The sequence below is a fragment of the Saccopteryx leptura genome, chromosome X (assembly GCF_036850995.1).
Source record: "Saccopteryx leptura isolate mSacLep1 chromosome X, mSacLep1_pri_phased_curated, whole genome shotgun sequence".
Classification (NCBI taxonomy): domain Eukaryota; kingdom Metazoa; phylum Chordata; class Mammalia; order Chiroptera; family Emballonuridae; genus Saccopteryx; species Saccopteryx leptura.
Window position 1 is genome coordinate 129254406 of NC_089516.1, and position 22605 is coordinate 129277010.

Here is a 22605-nt window from a genome sequence, read left to right on the forward strand (position 1 = left end):
TCCTCTACTTCACTTATACCAGAGTGTATACTGCATCAGACCTTTTCATACTACAGTATTTAAGTTCCTGAAAGCCTCCATGGTAAGAGAACACACCAATGATGAATGGAACACAGCATAGGCAAAACATACTTATAGGCTGAGTGGAAACCAATGTCAGGAATAATCCCTATAAAAGCACCTTATAACTATATTTACATTTACTAAATTAAAACAACAAATGCTTGCCACAAAATGAAGAGAATAACAGTTGAATTTTAATATACACTTTAAATGAATACTTACAATTAATTCCCATGCCCTATTCCTTGATCACTAAACAAACTTAAAATATTGTGTATGAATACTGAAATTTATTTTTTTATAGATAATATGTCTACTAAGAGGCACGTTTGTTTTGCTCTTCAGTGTCTGGCTTTTCAGTCACATTGTCAATGCCTTTCTTATATTATGGTGACTCCCACTTACCAAAAGTCTTTCCACTGACCCAGAAGCTTAGCTTACAGCATGAGTGGTCTCTGAGGGCAGTTCTTAGACTACATTTTATTTTTTTCCTCACCGTCTCTCTCCAAGGCTGTATTCCACTATCCTTTCTTTCTTTTCTAGCTCTGTTCCCCTCTTTAGTTCTAAATCTTCTATTTTTCAATAACAGCCAACAAAAGATGCTAGGTATACTGAAATGGATATTTCTGTGATTGTGAAAGAGGCATTTAGGAAATAATGCTACATACACAGGCATGTTTTGGTTTCTGTTGTCTGTGTTTATTGTCACTGCAAAATATACCTTTATGCTCTCTATTTGTGACTTAGCTGCTATACCAATATCAACTTGGAACCAGTTACATATCATACAGAAGTTTGACTCTGTAGGTTTATTTTTTAAGGAATAAAAGAAAGTGCAAAAAGTTCTTTCTTCCTCAATAACTTCTAATGGTGTCGTAAAATGTAATAACCTACCTACCATCTGCCACTCCAGCATCATCTCCACCCTGCTGCTCTAATGCATCCCCTCTCCCATCCTCCTCTATCCTCTACCATCCATCTTACAAATCTAAATGTATACTATAGACACAAAGAGTAGGATAAGCCAGACCAGTGGTTCTCAAACTTTATGTTGTCAGGACCCCTTAATACTCTTATTGGGAATCCCAGAGAACTTTTGTTTATACAAGTTACCATATTTCTCCATGTATAAAAAAGACTATTTTTAAAAAATTTGGGGGTCTAAAAACTGCGTGTGTCTTATACAGTGGTTGTAGATTTATTTTACTTGAATTTCCTGCCTTTTATTTTTTTTGCATGGATAAGGACTTGTATTAATTTTATGATGAATAAAACTTAAGTTCAATAACTTTATGTAACACATTATTTTTCCAAATTTCAGGCCCCAAAATTAAGGTGTGTCTTACACACTAGAGCATCTTATACATGGAGAAATATGGTATACCTATTGGCATTTACAATTTTAGAAATTATAAATGAGAGATTTGAAATATTTAATACCTAAACCTGATCAGGTGCTGACGCAGTGGATAGAGTGTTGGACTGGAATGCAGAGGATCCAGGTTTGAAACCCCAAGGTCGCTGGCTTGAGCATGGGCTCATCCAGCTTGAGCACAGGGTCCCTGACTTGAGCATGGGATCATAGACATGACCCCATGGTTGCTTGCTTGTGCCCAAAGGTCGCTAGCTTGAAGCCCAAGGTTGCTGGCTAGAGCCCAAGGTCACTGGCTTGAGCAAGGGGTCACTCATTCTGCTGTAGCCCCCCGGTCAAGGCACATATGAGAAAGCAATCAATGAACAACTAAGGTGCTGCAAAAGATGATTGATGCTTCTCATCTCTCTCCCTTTCTGTCTCTCTGTTCCTGTCTGTCTCCCTCTCTGTCTCTGTCAAAAAATATTTAGTAGCTAATTTAAACATAAAAATAATAACACAAAGATGTGTTAACAAGATAAAATTTTTATGCCTTTTTAATTAATTTATTTATTGTGTTTACATAGCTTCTAGTGTCTCCCCAAAAGCACCCTCCCTCCCCATACTCCCCTCAACATCTCCCTTAGCCCCCCTCCCAACAGCTCCCTGAAAAATAAATATATTTTCTCTGACATAAAATAGAAGGAAAGGTGGCGTTCTTTTACATTTCTGCAAATTTCTTGAATGTCCAGCTTACTATGATAACTGAATTCTCATATTTGCTTGTCCATTCAGTCTGTTATTATATGTTGTTTTTGTTGAATCATTTGCAGAAAATCCAGTCTTTCAAACAAAATATGTCATGGGGGAAGAAAGAATATTTTAGTAGCCTTATCAGGTAATTGTGAATATTTTTCACTGATACTATAGAAAAACTCCAGTGGGAAAGGTTAGTTGCAGTGCAGAATATGAAACCGTATAAATAAACTTTTCATGTTCTGTTACATTAAAATCCATTGGTATGTTTGAACTTTCATTGCGTCTTTTACCCATTTTGTATCATCACGCATGGGCAATGCAGAAAATATTGGTCCACTGAGCTATGCAGATCTCTTCAATGTTAACACTATTCATTACATAATATAAAAAAAATCATATTCATTGACATCACTTACAATCTCATTAGGAAAGTTTTTAAGTATTAGAAAGCCTTGAAGCTCATGGTAGGAAATACAAATTTTCCAAAATTTTAATTTTTTTTCTTGAAAGTTGGAATTTTATCATTGGCAACAAATACTGTTCATTTTTCCTTTAACTGACAGGGTCTCTTTGTTCCTTTTGAAGAAAATGTTTAGCAAACACTCAAGTCTGTAATATATAACCAGTTTGCCAGTTATCTCAAATAAAAGTGGTGTTTCATGAAAAAAGAGGCTAGTTAAACCATAGCTTAAATAATCCCATAAGTGTTTTTCTTTGACACATACATCGACACAATTTACAACAGGAATACCTTAAATGTACCTCATATTTCATAACAAAGAATATTTTAAAAGTATACTAAAGGGTTAAGGTTTAATTAATTAATCATTTTTACTGCTTCAGCAATGACATCCTTAATTATTAAACTGCCTTTTAATTTCCTGCAAGTGTATGCCATTGAAGAATAGGATAACTACTAGTACAGTTTGGAGCCACTGCCTTGCTTCATACTGTGGTACCAAAGGTTGTACTTACCATTGCTTTTGCACCATTAGTGCAAATATCAACACAGTGAAATATGCAAATAACATCTTGGTATATTTGTGTAAATAATTTTGCACACTTGGGTTTCATGGATTACCAGGGTCTATAAACCACTCTCTGAGTACTAGTAATCTAGACTATAATATCACTTCAGTAGATCAAAACCTCGTAATCTCTCCCTTTACTATAATTTTTTATGGGAAAATTGCTTTCAACATAATAACTTTTAGGTTAATTTTCAAAAACACATCCTCCATATATGTCATGAATTACCTGAATTAGAGTTGTTCATATAAGAGAATGTATGGTTAGGTATAGATTATTGAACTTGCTATTCCTCAAGCACATGTCACATCTGTGTCTTTCATTTATCCTTTCAGAAATCATTAATTGAGCACCTGATAGGAGCTGTTCTCATTTCTGTCTATTGAAAACACTGCATTCTTTCAAGCCAAGTTCCAATATCACTTCATTAATAATGCCTTCCTGGTTACCACAGATGGTCATTATAGTTCTACTTTTCCCTCTTCTACCACTGTTCCCTTTATCTGTGTACCTCTTAAATAGCTTTGCATGTATGCAACCTGGTACTATTTATTTGTACACGTCACTTTGCTTCACCAGCACATTGAGCTGCCTGGGGTCTGTGTGTCTTATTTATCTTTGAACTCTATAGCATTTAAGGCAGTGTTTTGCACATAGTAGGCACTCAACAAATGTGCTACTGAACTAAAGCCAAATTAAGTGGTATGGTATCTTTAAAAAATTTAAAAGCTACTCCCTCAAACTGAAGAAAAAGGAGAAAGCCAAAGAACAGATTAATTATACAAGAACTTGTGAATGAATAGCTTAATCCTTATGGATGACGCTAGCTAAGATCTGTAGCTAATCATTGAGAGGCCATTTTTCCAACCTCATGTACAATGTCCTTAGTATTCTCTGGTAGTTCATTTTTTTAAAGTGCAATTAAAAATAACTTTAAAACTGTGCCATTGAGATAACTTCTTTAGTTCTTAAATTATTCCCATTTTGGAGATATCTTCAACAGTGAAAAGAAGTATAGTGTACTTTCAAACCGTTTTACACAGACATGTGCTGATGACCTTAACCCTCACACATTAACAAACAAATCCAAACCTAGAAAGCTATTGTTAATATAAAAGTCCTAAAGAACAGTTTGAAGCTCCAGAATGTCGAAAGAAGGGTGCTTTGTCTGAGATGAGAAATTGCCAACAAGTACTGTGGATTCAGTACAGCCTGGAATTTGGAACAGAAATCAAATCAGCTAATTACAATTCACAATATTGACCTCTTTGTTCCCTCTCTCACTCTTTACAATGTCTTCCAGACTGAACACTTACTTTACAAAAAGAAAGTTACAAGGGCCTTGCATCCAAAATCAGGTAACTAGGTGCCTAGTGCTTTTGATTAACTGTTTGCCATTTTCAAAGGACACTATCTTATTGGCTTTCTAAAAGCCATGGCTCAGAATAATTATAATCAATGTAAACTATCTTGTTAAAACACAGGTCTGATTATTCACTCCACTACCCTCGCAACCATTCTATGAACTCGACATTTCTGCCATTCATTGTTTGGCACTCCTTAGTGGGAAGGTCTTTCATACCTCAGCTACTCCTCTTTGCAACACTGTTTGAGAAACATGAGACTATCAGAGTTGCTTAAATATTCAATCCATTTTTATTTTATAATTTAAAATGTTAATTATTGTTAATTACAATCAATGTTAATGACAATATAAAAAGGTGAAAAAATAAGGGGAAAAAACTTAGTTTTCAAACTCAAACAACACTTGTATTTTCCAAAGGTAGGGGTTTTTGGCTTACATTTTTACATAGTTAAACTTGGACTTTAGAATCAAACTGACTGAGTTTGGAATTCTAGATTTTTTCATTTATTAACTTTTTTCCCATTTATTAACCCTGCTGCTTACTTTCCCTAAACCTCAATGTCCTCATCTATAAAAGGAGGAAAATAATGTCTGCCTTATAGAATTGCTGTAATGAAGAAATTGTGATAAATGTAACACTTTAAATGTGATAAAATATTTAGTGCAATACCAATACTGGATCCACCGAAATTTACTTAATTATTCTCTGAATATTGAATATTTATATTGCTTCTAGTTCTTTTGCTTCTATAAATAAAGATGGAGTATCAGGAGCATTCACATAACTTTTTCTATATTTTGGATTACTTCCTTAGCTTCCCACTAGTAGGATTAATGGGTCAAAGGGTATGTACATTTTTATACACCATAGGAGTGAGTCTACAATTTTGTAAGAATCACCTAGGATGATTGAAAACTCAAGCTCCCTGGCACCACCCACAGAGCTTCTGATTTAGTAGGTCTGGGGCAAAGCTCAGAAATCTACATTTTAACTAGATCTGCCCCTCTAACTTATCATGAGCAAATCACAGTCCACAATAATAAGAAAACCCCTGCAGTGTTAAAGAACTTCCCAGAGACCACCTGAATCCATGTCTGGACAAGATTTGCCCTAGGCCCATGGTCTTAAAACATGCTCTTCAAACCACTTTTTTTTAAAAGCGTGTGTGTGTGTGTGTGTGTGTGTGTGTGTGTGTGTGTGTGAGAGAGAGAGAGAGAGAGAGAGAGAGAGAGAGAGAGAGAGAGAGAGAGAGACAGAGAGAGAGAGAGAGGGAGGGAGGGAGACAGGGACAGACAGGAAGGGAGAGAGACGAGAAGTATCAACCCACAGCTGCGGCACCTCAGTTGTTCAATGACTCCTCTCCCACATGTGCCCTTGCCAGAAGCTCCAGCTGAGTCAGTGAACCCCTGCTCAAGCCAGTGACCCTTGGGCTCAGGCAAGTGACTTTGGGTTTCAAGCCAGTGACTCTTGGGCTCAAGCCAGTGACTGTTGGGTCATATCCACAATTCCATGCTCAAACTGGCAACCCCACACTCAAGCTGGTGAGCATGCACCCAAGCTGGCTACCTTGGGATTTTTAACCTGGATCTTCAGCATGCCAGGCCAATGCTGTATTTACTGAGCTACTGCCTGGTCAAGCCATTTCTTTTTAAAGTAAATTCAACCTGATGATTTCCTTCCCACTTAGATACAGACATAATGACCTTTTTTTAAATTAAAAAAATTTTTTTTTGTATATTTCTGAAGTGAGAAACAAGCAAGCAGAGAGACAGACTCCCACATGTGCCCGACTGGGATCCACCCAGCATGCCCACCTGGGGGTGATACTCTGCTCATCAGGGGCATTGCTCCGTGGCAACAGAGCCATTCTAGCACCTGAGGCAGAGGCCATGGAGCCACCCTCAGTGCCCGGACCAACTTTGCTCCAGGGGAGCCTTGGCTGTGGGAGTGAAACAGAGAGACAGAGAGAAAAGAGAGGGGGCCTGACCTATGCTGGTGCAGTGGATACAGTGTCGACCTAGAATGCAGTGGTTGTTGGTTTGAAGCCCTGGGCTTGCTCAGTCAAGGTGCATATGAGAAGCAACCAGGAGTTGATGCTTCCTTTTCCTTCCTCACCTTCTCTCTCTCTCTCCTCTTTCTAAAATCAATAATAAAATTTAAAAATTTAAAAAAAAGAGAGGGGGAAGGGTGCAGAAGCAGATGGGCGCTTCTCCTGCGTGCCCTGGCTGGGAATTGAACCTGGGACTTCCACACGCTGGGCTGACACTCTACCGCTGAGCAAATTTTAAATTTTATTTAGAAAATTAACTTTAACAGGGTGATATTGATCAATATTTATCTTTAGAGTTAATGACAATACCCATGTGTAAAGGTAGATAGCTTTGTTTTATTAAAAAGGGAAATGTTTGAAGTTAATTTTAAAACAGGTACTCAGGGTTGTATAATAAAATGAAACAACAAAAAAAGTCTGGAATAAATACTTAAGAAAATTAGAACCACAGTGGAGGAAAAAACTGCTTTCTAAAATTTAGTAATTCCATGTTCTTAAAACCATAGTAACCAAGATAATAAGAGCTCTGCATCATAGGACAATGTGATTTGGCCAAAGCTCTCTTTGTGCTTGGTTGACAGGAGAACAGAGATCAAAGGATATACTGGGTATTCTTAGGAGGATCAAATATGCTGCAAATTAGACCAGCGAGAGCAGCAACTCTTTTTTTAAATTTTTATTTATTCATTTTGGAGAGAAAGAGACAGAGAGAGAAGGGAGGGAGGAGCAGAAAGCATCAACTCCCATATGTGCCTTGACCAGGGAAGCCTGGGGCTTTGAACCAGCAACCTCAGTGTTCCAGGTCGATGCTTTTATCCACTGCGCCACCACAGGTCAGGCCAGCAACTCTTGATCTGTCTATATGGTATAAATAATGTGCCTCTTGGAATTATCTTGATTGCAAAGTTAAGAACTTCAGCCACACATTGTGTTAGAGCTTAACAGTGTTCTCTCCCATAATCCTTGAATCCTCACCACCAATTTGTGTAACAAGGAAGACTGCGACCCCCATTTCTCACATCAAGGGAGGCTACTGAGGCTCAGAGAGGGGACATTACCTGATCAACTCACTAAGTAAGTGATAGAGAGCTCATTAAAAATAAAGTCTTCTCCTTCCAAGTCCAGAGCTTTTCAAGAAAAGCATGCTATCTTAGATAAAGACATCAATCAATGGGGCCTTCATTTTATATTTTTGCCAACTTGAGTACCTTTACCTGAGATAATTTTCAGTTCAATCTCAATTTTTCAGATGTTAGCCATGAACTATAGCTTGATGTGAAGGCCTTTGCTATGTACTGGGTTGGAGAGCCGGGTGTGGGAGATGATGACACTAGACGCCTCCTGCTTACTTTCCCCAGCCTTGCCATCTTAAATAATCAACCTATCTCATCATAAATGGGCTTGTCCTGAAAAGCTTCAGGCAACAGTTAGAATAAAATGAAAAATTTATTTCCTGCTGCTACATGGCTAAGAGTACTTTTCTTTACTTTATTAAAGTACTTAATACTAAAAAGAAAGAATAAGTAACAAAATAGATACTGAAAATATGGGGCTTGGTATGTATTTTGAGGAGTTAGCTGGTTTTGTCATTTTTTGCTACTCACATATCTCTTTCTAGGCATTTTTAAAATATCTGGAATCCAAATTACATTTTAAAGCTATTAAGCTGGGCTTACAAAACTGATTTTGAACTATCTGGATGCTCAGCTTTATACAACCTACAAGGAATGCTTTGGGGGCCTGGCTTTCCATGTCCACAGCAATGTAAACACATGCTTTACTGTCTGTATTTGAGCAGCATAAGCTAATTGATGGCTCCAATGAATCTCTGCTTTTTTTGGAATGCCATTATTATTTATATTCTGTGCACATCCACAAGGCCTAGGGCATGTGACCTCTGCTTTGCTCGCACACTTTCTTTGAACGAATGCACAAACCATTGCCAAAACAATTGGAAACAATGGTAATTCCCCACATTTCAGATGAAGCCAGAACCCTAATGAAGAGGGCTATAATTAATGGCTACATATGCAGTTTACACACTGGAGAGGCAATAAAATATAGCAGTTAAGAGTGTGAGCTTTGGAATATAACCAATATGGATTTGAATCTCTATTCAGCTTATGTACTAGCTGTGTTACTTTGGACAAGTCACTTGACCTTTCTGGGCTTCAGTTTCCTTAACTGTAAAATGGAGATAATGCTATTCATTAACTTCATAGGGTTCTTGAAGAATTAAATAGCACTATTCACATTCCATATGTATCCTTCTTTCATAGAACTTTCCACCATTTGTAATTATATATTCCCTGTTGCCACTCCATCAGACTAACATAAGAAATAGTCTGTTTTTGATTATCAGTGAACGGCACAGTGTTCAGTACAAAATAAATGGTCAATAATAATCATTAAATGAATGAATGAACAAATAGAATAATGCATGCAAACTGTTTAGCACATTGCTTGGCAAGATAATAAGTTCTTGAACATGTTAACTCTGCTGATGTGGAGGATGATCTCAAAGAGTAAGAAAGGGGAAAGAAGAAGAAAGAGGAGAAGGAGGCAAAGAAGGAGAAGGAAGGAGAAGAGTAGCAGCCACAGTAGCAGATATGAAGAGCTTACTGCAAATGCCTTGTCGGGCAAAACAAGTCACACCCCGTGGCCAAACACTGAGGCACCAGAAAGAGGAGTCTGAGAAACCCTTCTGGATGCCCCAGGTAAGGTAAGGTCTGTGCATTAAGCATACACACAGAAATGTTTAAAAAAGAGCAAAAGGACTGGCAACAGCCTGTGCATCCATGTGGCATCAGTAAGAAGGCCGCCCATACTCAGACATGCTTTTGTCTGGGTGTTGCTTCCATGTTCACTTTTTATCCACAGCACACACTTTCTCTACCACTTCCAGCTTCCCAAAGTTTACTCTGGTTGTTAATATAGCACTGAAACTTATGAAAATAAGTCCTCACAATTAAATAAATGTCGGGATAGTAAAACAAACCAGGATGTGAAAGAAACAAACTTGGGATAGAATTGAAATGATTTTGCTCGGCTTGGATCTCCATGCCACAGCCTGGTTTGGCTGTTTGTGCCGCGGCCTGGATCTATTCACCCCCTTTGCCCACCTCAGTTTCTATATTCACAGTTACCAGAGAAAGCCGCCCTGTTTAGGTTAGTGAGGAAGGCGGAGCATTTCTTACTCCCTTTTTCCTTCGGGGTTTGGTTATATATTTAGCCAATTTTTCACTCAACCATACCTTCGGGTATATTGCGAAGCATCTGGAGGCTCCAAGTATAGGTTTTTCTGTTTCTGGTTGAAGGTCTTGTTGAGTTTTGGGGGAGATTTATCGGTACCGCTTCCTACCCTGCCATTACTCTGACGTCATCTCTCAAATTGAAATAATTTTGGTGGGGCTCCTTCCCAGTGGCAGAAATGGTCTTTGCAGTTTTAGGAAGCTAACCACTGCCTTAAAGTAAGCAGTTTATAATAATATTACCAACAGTTTACAACTATATAGAGTTTTATTCTTTTCCAAGAGGAAGCATACCATGTTGGTTAAAAACTTATACTCTGGGGTGAGAAAAGTTCTGTTCAAATCTAGACTTTATCACTTACTAGCCCTACTACTATAAATAAGTTATCCTTTAACTTTTCTGAGCTTTATGTTTCTTATATATTAAAATGGGTATAATAATACATGTACCTATCTCCCACATTGCATGACTGTGTAGATTGAATAAGATAATCAAGTTGAAAACATTGAACTTAGTATCTAGCAGTTAGTGTTCACACAATGACATGTTAATATTATATAGTAAAAAGGTTATATTTGTAAAATCTGAATCTCTAGAGGAGACAAATTCTAAATTTTTGGCATCACTTAACATTTGGTTCTAGCCTGGTTAGGGCTCATTCTGTGGAATCCTATAGATCTTCAATAAATCTTCGTTATTCTGTTATTTCTATCAACATTTCATTATTTGTATAATTAAAAGCACTTCATATTTCTTTTCTCATTGATGCACCCAGGACTCCTGTGAGGCAGTGGGGCAAGTATTATTAGCCTCATTTATTTTATACACACATTTAATTTATTGATTTGAGAGAGAGAAGAATGGGCAGACAAACAGACAGAAATGTCTATCTGTTCCTGTATGTGCCTTGACCAGGGATTGAACCTACAACCTTTATGTATTAGAAGAACACTCTAACCAACTGAGTCATCTCGCCATGACGATCAGCCTCATTTTATAAATAAGAAAATTGGAGTTGAAAGAGAAGTGAGGTAACATGCCCATTTTTATCCTGAAAACTGTTTAACAACCATTCGGAATGGGACTGGGGAAGAGGGTTTATGTACTCCAGCATTAGTTTGGGAAAGACATGGACCTGGGATAAGCACAGTGTCTGACACATAATAGGTGCTCAGGGAATGCCTGGTAACTGAAAGAATGAAGCAATGGGTTAACAAAATAACATTTTTTTCACTGACTTGAAATTTCTCCCAATCTCTATCTCTTCAACCCTGGTTCTGATGTATCATTGCTGTTGCTCTGGTAATAGCTGATTCCTGCCTGGGAGCCCTGGATACACTGATCTAGTCAGCTAGACAGATGCTCAGGTAGACTGTGTGACTGTCTGCTGGCATTCACTTTATTAAGGCTACCCTGAGAAGCAGGCCCCATAATCTTGTCCATTTGAGGGAGACTCCTCTGCTCCCCTGGTAAAGTGAGGTCAAGGCAAAGAAGAAGACAAAAAAAATGATCTTTTAAAGAAAATGAACCAACCAATACAAAGGGATGTGGCTAACCCATGCCCTCAGTGGCTGAATATGTTTCCCAAGGGCCCCTAATGATCCTCTTCCAATACTGGATGAGTACTCTGTCTGTTAGATTAACTGGCCTGTGTGTTCATTCTTGGCTTGGTGGTGTCCTATTTTAGGATTTCTAGCCTTACTGAACTGAATCTCAGGTTAAGGGGCCAAAAACCCCCAAAAGCACACTTCTAGTTATCAGGCTGGAGTCAATGCTGGCCTACCCTCAAGAAGCTGTCAAGTCCTTCTACTTTGCCAGGTGTGGCAGCAAAATGCAAACACAGCAAGGTACACTTGGAGGACACGAAGTTCAATTTCTCTCTGAAGGCATCTGACCCTGGCTACGGCCACTGCTGAAGATTAGTGATTTTTGTCCTTGTGTCAGTTTTAAATTGTTGTGAAAAGCCACAATGACAAAATATAACATTTTCTGGAAGAAAAACTTACTTTGAAGACATCTGTGAAACCACATAGCACTGCTCAGTTTCCAAAACAATGGCCTTAGTTTGATGAGGGCCATAGATGAAGGGCAATGGTTCCAGTGTAAAAGTATATCAAGATATTACATAGATGACATCAGAGTAATGGCACGGTAGGAAGCAATACCGATAAACCTCACCCAAAACTCAACAAGATCTTCAACCAGAAACAGAAAAACCTATCCTTGGAGCCTCCAGATGTTTTGTAATACACCGGAAGGTATGGTCAAGCGAAAAATTGGCTAAATATATAATCAAACCCCGAAGGAAATAGGGAGTAAGAAATGCTCCGCCTTCCTCACTAACCTAAACAGGGCAGCTTTCACTGGGAACTGAGAATATAGAAACTGAGGCAGGCAAAGGGGGTGAATAGATTCAGGCCGCGGCACAAACGGCCGAACCAGGCTGTGGCACAGAGATCCAAGCCAAGGAAAAACTGTTCCTGTGGCAACCCGGGCAATACAAGCTAACACTCGCGCCAAACCCAGACAAAGAAAGACTAGCGGGGCAGCCATTTTCCCCGATCTCCGGGTCGGCGCATGCAGATAGTGGGCGAAAGATTCCTTCAAAAGCCCCGGGAGTGTGCGCCCGTGTTATCCCACAGAGAGGCAGAGTCAGAGGCCTTTGTGTGGGCTGAAAGTGGAATCTCCGGGACGCCCCAGCGCCCTGGGAAAGCCGCGCAAGGGGAGGGAGCAAGAGCCAATTCCAATGCTGGAACTTTTCCATGCAGGCGGGGGATTCACTCAGAGGGTGAGGCAGCTGGCCTGATATCCTGGTTGGCACGCACGGAGAGTGAGCAAGAGATTCCTCTGAGTGCCTCCGGAGTGGGCACCCGTGTTACCCCACAGAGGGGCAGAGTCAGAGGCCTCAGTGTGGGCCAAAAGCGGAATCTTCGGACCACCCCAGCACCCTGAGGGAGCCGCGCATGGGGACGGAGCGAGAGCCAATTTCAACGCCGTAACTTTTCCGTGCGGGTGGGGGTTTCACTCAGAGGGTGAGCCGGCTGGCCTGTTATCCTGGTCTGCGTGCGCAGATAGTGAGCGAGAGATTCCTCTGAGTGCCTCGACAGTGCCCGCCCGTGTTATCCCACAGAGGGGCAGAGTCAGGGGCCTTTGTGTGGGTCAAAAAGCGGAATCTCGGGCTGCCCCAGCACCTTGAAAAAGCCGCACCCGGGGACGGAGCGAGAGCCAATTCCAACGCTGCAACTTTTCCATGCGGGAAAGGGTTTCACTCAGAGTGAGAGGCGGCCAGCCTGATATCCAGGTCTGCGTGCGTAGATAGTGGGCAAGAGATTCCTCCAAGTGCCTTGGCAGTGTGCGTCTGTGTTATCCCACAGAGTGGCAGAGCCAGAGGTCTTTGAGTGGGCGGAAGCCCTGCCTGATTATGCTAGCAGCTCTGACTGACTGAGCCTTACCCAGAGCCCTGTGATGAGTGGGAATAGAGTGGGGAGTTGCCAGCTCTTTGAGCCTCTTACTATCCAGGCAGAGGCAGCAGCAACCGCATAGCTGGATTATCAGGCTAATAACTGAGGAAGGAAAGACTAGGAGAAAGGCTCCAGGAACACGGACTCTCTCACTGGCGGAGCCTATAAATGCTAATGAGCCTCAACTGCCAACAAGACTGAAGCAAAATACACGACATCGCCATAGAGACTTATCAACTGCAAACCTCTACCTGAGCATGCCAAAGGGGCAGAACGCAAGGTACAGAGTCACCAACCAGGAAGAGGGAGAGAAAAGAAAAAGCAAGAAGATAACCTCTCAAAATCAAGAATAATACGCAGACTTTATAACCTATCCCATTTTATTATATTTGTTTGTTTGTTTCTCTTATCTTCATTCTTGATTTTTTTTCCTCCTCCAATTTGGTCTAACTCTCTGCTGGTCTTACTCTTTCCTCTCCTTGAACTACACTACCCATAAGTGTTACATCTCCCATTATCTTTTCTCTCCTCTTCCTTTCTCTCTATGAGGGTTGCACTGCAAAACCCTTAAATCTCTCTCTCTCTCCTCTTTTTTCTTTTTTCTTCTTTTTGTGGTTCCCTCTTTTTTCTCTCTCTCTCTCTTTCTTTTCTCCCTCTATATTAGTTTCTTCCTTTCTCCTTTACGTCTCCTCTCATTCAAACCTCAATAACGAACAATATCTTATCTGGGATTCAAACTTATGTTTGTGGCATTTTGGGGTTTTTTTACTTCACCTTTTTAACACACTAGCAGTGCTACCATCCCTGGCTCTCCATTTTATCTAGTTCTTATTCCACTAAATACAATAGTAATTTTTGAATTTGTCCCCCAATTATCCTGTTTCCCTCATATTCCTCTCATCATAACTCTTAGTCAAACAACACCTAAAATCAAATCATTTTATTTTTTACCTTTTTTTTTTTCTTATTTGCGTTTTTGGGTCCATACGCCTTTTTTTTCCTTTTACTTATTTATTTATTTTTTTCCCCTTTATTACTTCTCCCCATTTCAGGCCCTCCATTACAGGCATTGTTTGTTCTATTTAGTACAATATAATTCACAGATCACCACAAGATTTTCTCAAGAAAGAGGGGAGAGGAGAGGAGAGGAAAAAAGGAGGGGGGGAATAATTTCCTTTTTTCATTTTTTTTTCTTAAATTTAAATTTTATTTTATTTTTATTTATTTTATTATTAACTTTTTGTAAAAAAACAACTCTTTGATTTTTTATTTTTTTAACTTTTTATGCTTTATTAAATCTCATTAATACTATCAACAAAACCACCCTCAGATGCCATTAAGAAAGAGAAAATTGAATATCATGGATACAAAAGAAAGAGAGGTAACACAGCTAGATGAGTAAAATTCTATGGAGAAAAAATTTAATATATTGGAAACCTTGGAGCTAAATGCCAGAGAATTTAAGATAGAAATCCTAAAAATTCTCCGAGATATACAAGAAAACACAGAAAGGCAGCTTAGGGAGCTCAGAAAACAACTCAATGAACACAAAGAATATATTTCCAAGGAAATTGAAACTATGAAAACAAATCAAACAGAGATGAAAAACTCAATTCACGAACTGAAAAATGAGGTAACGAGATTAGCTAATAGAACAGGCCAGATAGAAGAGAGGATTAGTGAAATAGAAGACAAGCAACTTGAGGCACAACAGAGAGAAGAAGAAACAGACTCAAAAATTAAAAAAAATGAGGTAGCCCTACAAGAATTATCTGACTCCATCAAAAAGAATAACATAAGAATAACAGGTATATCAGAGGGAGAAGAGAGAGAAAATGGAATGGAGAACATACTCAAACAAATAATAGACGAGAACTTACAAAGCCTGTGGAAAGAACTAAAGCCTCAAATTCAAGAAGCAAACAGAACTCCGAGTTTTCTTAACCCCAACAAACCTACTCCAAGGCATATAATAATGAAATTGGCACAAACTAACGGCAAAGAAAAAATTCTCAAGGGAGCCAGGGAAAAGAAGAATACAACATATAAAGGAAGGCCCATTAGATTATCATCAGATTTCTCAACAGAAACTCTACAAGCTAGAAGAGTGGACCCCAATATTTAAAGTCCTGATAGAGAGGAACTTCCAGCCACGAATACTGTACCCATCAAAGCTATCCTTTAAATATGAAGGAGAAATAAAAACATTCACAGATACAGAAAAGATGAGGGAATTTATCATCAAAAAACCCCCACTCCAGGAATTACTAAAGGGGGTTCTCCAATCAGATACAAAGAACAAAAAAAAAACAAAAAAAAACAAACAAAAAAAACACAGCCACAAGTAAAAGCTCCAAGAAGAACACAATAAAACCAAATTTAAACTATGACAACAACAAAAAGAAAGGGGGGGAGCGGATGGAGATTAACAGTAGCAAAGGATGATGGAGTGCAAAAATACTCCCAAAATAGTGCGCTACAATGAACAGGGTAGGAACCCTTTTCATTACTTAATGGTAACCACCATTGAAAAAACCACCACAGAAGCACATGAGATAAAAAAGATAGCAACAGAGGAAAGATGTATGGAATACAACCAAATAAAAACAAAAGATACAAAAACGAAAGAGAAGGATCAAAGAAGACACAAAACTAACAGAAAGAAATCTATAAAATGGCAATAGGGAACTCATAAGTGTCAATAATTACAGTAAATATAAATGGATTAAACTCACCAATAAAAAGGCACAGAGTAGCAGAATGGATTATAAAAGAAAATCCAACTGTAAACTCCCTACAGGAAACTCATCTAAGTAACAAGGATAAAAACAAATTCAAAGTGAAAGGCTGGAAAACAATACTCCAAGCAAATAACATCCAAAAAAAAGCAGGCATAGCAATACTCATATCTGATAATGCTGACTACAAGACAGCAAAAGTACTCAGAGACAAAAACGGCCATTTCATAATGGCTAAGGGGACACTGAATCAAGAAGACATAACAATTCTTAATATATATGCACCAAAGCAAGGAGCACCAAAATATATAAGACAGCTAGTTATTGACCTTAAAACAAAAACTGACAAAAATACAATCATACTTGGAGACCTCAATACACTGCTGACAGCTCTAGATTGGTCATCCAAACAGAGAATCAACAAAGATATAGTGGCCTTAAACAAAACACTAGAGCACCTGGATATGATAGACATCTACAGGACATTTCATCCCAAAATGACTGAGTATACATTTTTCTCCAGTGTATATGGATCAGTGTAAAGAATTGACCATATGTTGGGCCACAAAAACAACATCAGCAAATTCAGAAAAATTGAAGTTGTACCAAGCATATTTTCTGATCATAAAGCCTTGAAACTAGAATTCAACTGCAAAAAAGAGGGAAAAAATCACACAAAAAATGTGGAAACTAAAGAACCTACTTTTAAAAAATGAATGGGTCAAAGAAGAAATAAGTGCAGAGACCAAAGGATATATACAGACTAATGAAAGTGACAGTACGACATATCAGAATCTATGGGATGCAGCAAAAGCAGTGATAAGAGGGAAGTTCATATCACTTCAGGCATATATGAACAAACAAGAGAGAGCCCAAGTGAATCACTTAACTTCACACCTTAAGGAACTAGAAAAAGAAGAACAAAGACAACCCCAAACCAGCTGAAGAAATGAGATAATAAAAATCAGAGCAGAAATAAATGAAATAGAGAACAGAAAAACTATAAAAAAAATTAATAAAACAAGGAGCTGGTTCTTTGAAAAGATCAACAAAATTGACAAACCCTTGGCAAGACTTACCAAGGAAAAAAGAGAAAGAACTCATATAAACAAAATCCAAAATGAAAGAGGAGAAATCACCACAGACACCGTAGATATACAAAGAATTATTGTAGAATACTATGAAAAACTATATGCCACTAAATTCAACAACCTCGAAGAAATGGATAAATTCCTAGAACAATACAACCTTCCTAGACTGAGTCAAAAAGAAGCAGAAAGCCTAAACAGGCCTATTAGTAGAGAAGCAATAGAAAAAACCATTAAAAACCTCCCCAAAAATAAAAGTCCAGGCCCAGACGGCTATACCAGTGAATTTTATCAAACATTCAAAGAAGACTTGGTTCCTATTCTACTCAAAGTCTTCCAAAAAATTGAATAAGAAGCAATACTTCCAAACACATTTTATGCGGCCAACATAACCCTCATACCAAAACTAGGCAAGGATGGCACAAAAAAAGAAAACTACAGACCAATATCTCTAATGAATACAGATGCTAAAATACTAAACAAAATACTAGCAAATCGAAAACAACAGCATATTAAAAAAATAATACATCATGATCAAGTGGGATTCATCCCAGAATCTCAAGGATGGTTCAACATACGTAAAACGGTTAACGTAATACACCATATCAACAAAACAAAGAACAAAAACCACATGATCTTATCAATAGACACAGAAAAGGCTTTTGATAAAATACAACACAATTTTATGTTTAAGACTCTCAACAAAGTGGGTATAGAAGAAAAATATCTCAACATGATAAAGGCCATATATGATAAACCATCAGCTAACATCATATTAAATGGCACAAAACTGAAGGCTTTCCCCCTTAAATCAGGAACAAGACAGGGTTGTCCACTGTCTCCACTCTTATTTAATGTGGTACTAGAGGTTCTAGCCAGAGCAATCAGACAAGACAAAGAAATAAAAGGCATCCATATCGGAAAAGAAGAAGTAAAGGTATCACTTTTTGCAGATGATATGATCCTACACATCGAAAATCCCAAAGAATCCACAAAAAGACTACTAGAAACAATAAGCCAATACAGTAAGGTTGCAGGATACAAAATTAACATACAGAAGTCAATAGCCTTTCTATATGCCAACAATGAAACATTTGAGAACAAATTCAAAAGAACAATCCCCTTCATGATTGCAACAACAACAAAAAAATAATAAAATACTTAGGAATAAACATAACAAAGAATGTAAAGGACTTATATAATCAAAACTATAAACCATTGTTAAGGGAAATCGAAAAAGATATAATGAGATGGAAGAATATACCTTGTTCTTGGTTAGGAAGAATAAATATAATAAAGATGGCCATATTACCCAAAGCAATATATAAATTTAATGCAATTCCCATCAAAATTCCAATGACATTTTTTAAAGAAATAGAGCAAGAAATCATCAGATTTATATGGAACTTTAAAAAACCCCGAATAGCCAAAGCAATCCTAAAGAAAAAGAATGAAGCTGGGGGCATTACAATACCTGACTTCAAACTATATTATAGGGCCACGATAATCAAAACAGCATGGTATTGGCAGAAAAATAGACACTCAGACCAATGGAACAGAATAGAAAGTCCAGAAATAAAACCACGTATATATAGTCAAATAATTTTTGATAAAGGGGCCAAGAACACACAATGGAGAAAAGGAAGCCTCTTAAATAAATGGTGCTGGGAAAACTGGAAAGCCACATGCAAAAGAATGAAACTGGACTACAGTCTGTCCCTCTGTACAAAAATTAACTCAAAATGGATCAAAGATCTAAACATAAGACCTTAAACAATTAAGTGCATAGAAGAAGACATAGGGACTCAACTCATGGACCTGGGTTTTAAAGAGCATTTTATGAATTTGACTCCAATGGCAAGAGAAGTGAAGGCAAAAGTAAATGAATGGGACTACATCAGACTAAGAAGTTTTTGCTCAGCAAGAGAAACTGATAACAAAATAAACAGACAGCCAACTAAATGGGAAATGATATTTTCAAAGAACAGCTCAGATAAGGGCCTAATATCCAAAATATACAAAGAACTCATAAAACTCAACAACAAACAAACAAACAATCTAATAAAAAAATGGGAAGAGGACATGAACAGACAGTTCTCCCAGGAAGAAGTACAAATGGCCTACAGATATATGAAAAGATACTCATCTTCGTTAGTTATTAGAGAAATGCAAATCAAAACTCCAATGAGATACCACCTCACACCTGTTAGATTGGCTTTTATTAACAAGACAGGTAATAGCAAATGTTGGAGAGGCTGTGGAGAAAAAGGAACCCTCATACACTGTTGGTGGGAATGTAAAGTTGTACAACCATTATGGAAGAAAATATGGTGGTTCCTCAAAAAACTGAAAATAGAATTATCTTATGACCCAGCAACCCCTCTCCTGGGGATATACCCCCAAAACTCAGAAACATTGATATGTAAAGACACATGCAGCCCCATGTTCATTGCAGCATTGTTCACAGTAGCCAGGACATGGAAACAACCAAAAAGCCCATCAATAGATGACTGGATAAAGAAGATGTGGCACATATACACTATGGAATACTACTCAGCCATAAGAAATGATGACATCGGATCATTTACAGCAAAATGGTGGGATCTTGATAACATGATACGAAGTGAAATAAGTAAATTAGAAAAAACCAGGAACTCTATTATTCCATATGTAGGTGGGACATAAAAGTGAAACTAAGAGACATTGATAAGAGTGTGGTGGTTACGGGGGGAGGGGGGAGAGGGAGAGGTAGAGGGGGAGGGGGAAGGGCACAAAGAAAACTAGATAGAAGGTGACAGAGGACAAGCTGACTTTGGGTGATGGGTATGCAACATAATTGAACGACAAGATAACCTGGACTTGTTATCTTTAATATATGTATCCTGATTTATTGATGTCACCCCATTAAAAATAAAATTATAAAAAAAAAGATATTACATAATTCCTCATGGAACTGAGGTTACACAGACATGATCTGAACATTTACTATTGTCCTAGTGTATAAATCTGATTCATTCCAAACAGACATTTTGTGGTTATACTTTTGGGAAATGAGAATTCTTGTTTCTAAAAATAAACTCTGTGTATGAACCACAGCAGCCATGTCATCAAGCATAGGGCTTGAAGAGTCAACCTCAATGACTATAGGACGACAGCACAGTATTCCTTTGTAAGTCTTCTGGCCCACTAAGGATTAATGAGATACCTCTAATTTTCCTGTGAAAGCTTACTTCCTTTGAAGCCTATGTATAGATCAGGATTTATAAATAGGTTTTCATTGAAAACAGTTTTCCTTCTATGGTATACTGGTATACTATCTGAAAAATATGAATTTTTCAATGTTATAGAAAATTAAGGCTACACTGTATTATTCTTTGAGAGAGAGAGAGAGAGAGTGTGTGTGTGTTAGGGGAAGGGAGAGACATGAGAAGCGTCAACTCATAGTTGGGGCACCTTAGTTATTCACTGATTACTTTCTCATATGTGCCTTGACCAGGGGGCTCCAGCTAAGCCATCACCTCTCGCTCAAGCCAGTGACCTTAGACCTAAGCCAGCAACCCCCTACTCAAGTTGATGAGCCTGTGCTCAAGCCAGCAACTTCGGGGTTTCGAACCTGCATCCCCAGCTGCCCAGGCCAATGCTCTATCCACTGTGCCACCACCTGGTCAGGCTACACTGTACTATTTTGAAGTAAAATAAATGATTTGGTGCATCTGGTACAAATAAAATAGCTGAGACTTGATGAAAAACTAGATTCTGAGTTTCTAGTTGTTATTTTTTGGAGGTAAGAGAACTTCAAACCTTTTCCAATTCCAAGTTTTAAGCTATGGAATCCTAAGGGGGCAATGGGCTGCTACAGGAAACAGGGAATATGAGTCAAATTATTATAATATTCATGACTAATCACATACTTTAAAAGGCTGAAATACAAGAAGCAGAAAACTGGTGCTCTTGTATACATTTTAGCCTCACTCCTTGAGTGATGATTAGCTTAAGAAATTCTCAGGTAACTCTTAAATATAAAAAATTGGGATGTGTCCTAACAACAGTGCTTTGTTTGGTAAATACAGCATTAGAGATACCAGAATAATTAGCTCTTTCTGAGCCCACCACTTACAGGTTTTGTAACATTTTCGTCACAGAGGACAACCAGAGCACTGGAGATTTATGAGGGGCATTGACCACCCTGATTACTTGCTGTAGCTACCAAATGCTTAAGTACTTCCTTATTGTGGTATAGTTTTCGTTCCTGTACCGAGCGTGGTTTCAATGGAGTAGTCCAACAGTGGGTGAAGGAATGTGAAATAGAAATACTGGTATTCTCTAATAGTAAAGGAATTCCAGTCTCCCCTCTTCGTAACCATTTATTACACTGAAAGAAAAGCACTGAACACTAGTTCAATTCAAGCTTAGCCATTACACTTTGAATATATTCATTACCTTGTTGGAATTTCATATTTAGTCAAATGATCTTTTAATAAAATTCACAGTCATTTTACATCTAGTTATTTTTTAATTTATTTATTGTTTTGAGAGAGAGAGAGAGAGAGAGAGAGAGAGAGAGATCAATTTGTTTCTGTATGTGCCCTGATCGGGGATCGAACTGGCAACCTCTGTACATCAGGATGATGCTCTAACCAGCTGAGCTATTCAGCCAAGGCTACATTTAGTTATTGATATTGGTAATCATCTTTCCAATTTTAGCTTAGTCAACTCTAGTTTCAAAAATTCTAGTCAAAGAGTTGTCTGCTGGGTTGATTGTATAGCTTACAAAATAATTTCTGCTTTGCATTTGGCTACACAATCCTTCACATTCACCTTTCATCCTCTAATTAAAATACTCACTAATTTAGTATATCTATATACTTGCCATTTGGTAGCATATTTTAGATTAATTCTACTTCTCTAAAATAAGCAAAAATTTGGAGTGTAGTACAGGTACAATCATGTCCATTCCCATGTTGGTCTCTCTAATAATTGCTCTTTATTCTTAAATTCCAAACTTCATCATTTCTCTTATTGGCTCTGTTTAGGAATCCATTCTTCAGATAGGCCCCTTGTTATTCCTGAGAAGCTTATTAGAATTTAACCACAAGGTCTGGGAAGAACATCATGTAACCAACTCCAGCTAATTTGTATTCAGTGTTGGGCAGAGCTTGATCCTGTGCTATTCTGGTGAGGTATATGTCAGTACAGATTATGGTAAATTATTTCTTCTGTTGGCTCTCTTTGGTGGGTGGGGTGTGCCGATTTTGTTTGCTCATGGGATGAAAGTGCTTGGCTGGCTCTCTTATCTGGACTCCTTCCCTATCTCACAAAACTATTTGGTGATGATGGTAGTGATAGAGTGGAAGGAGTAGGAGAATATATATGTGGGAGGGGGAAAAGGATAGCTTATTTAAAAGATGCAGCCAACACACACTTATAAGGTTTATTTTTTTCATTGA

At 38.2% G+C, this 22605-nt stretch overlaps 1 protein-coding gene across 1 annotated transcript in view; it reads right to left on the reverse strand.

The window, feature by feature from the left end:
- The window catches only part of GPC3 (glypican 3), a 632751-nt gene that overhangs the window by 72435 nt on the left and 537711 nt on the right, over positions 1 to 22605 (reverse strand). The window lies entirely within an intron of this gene.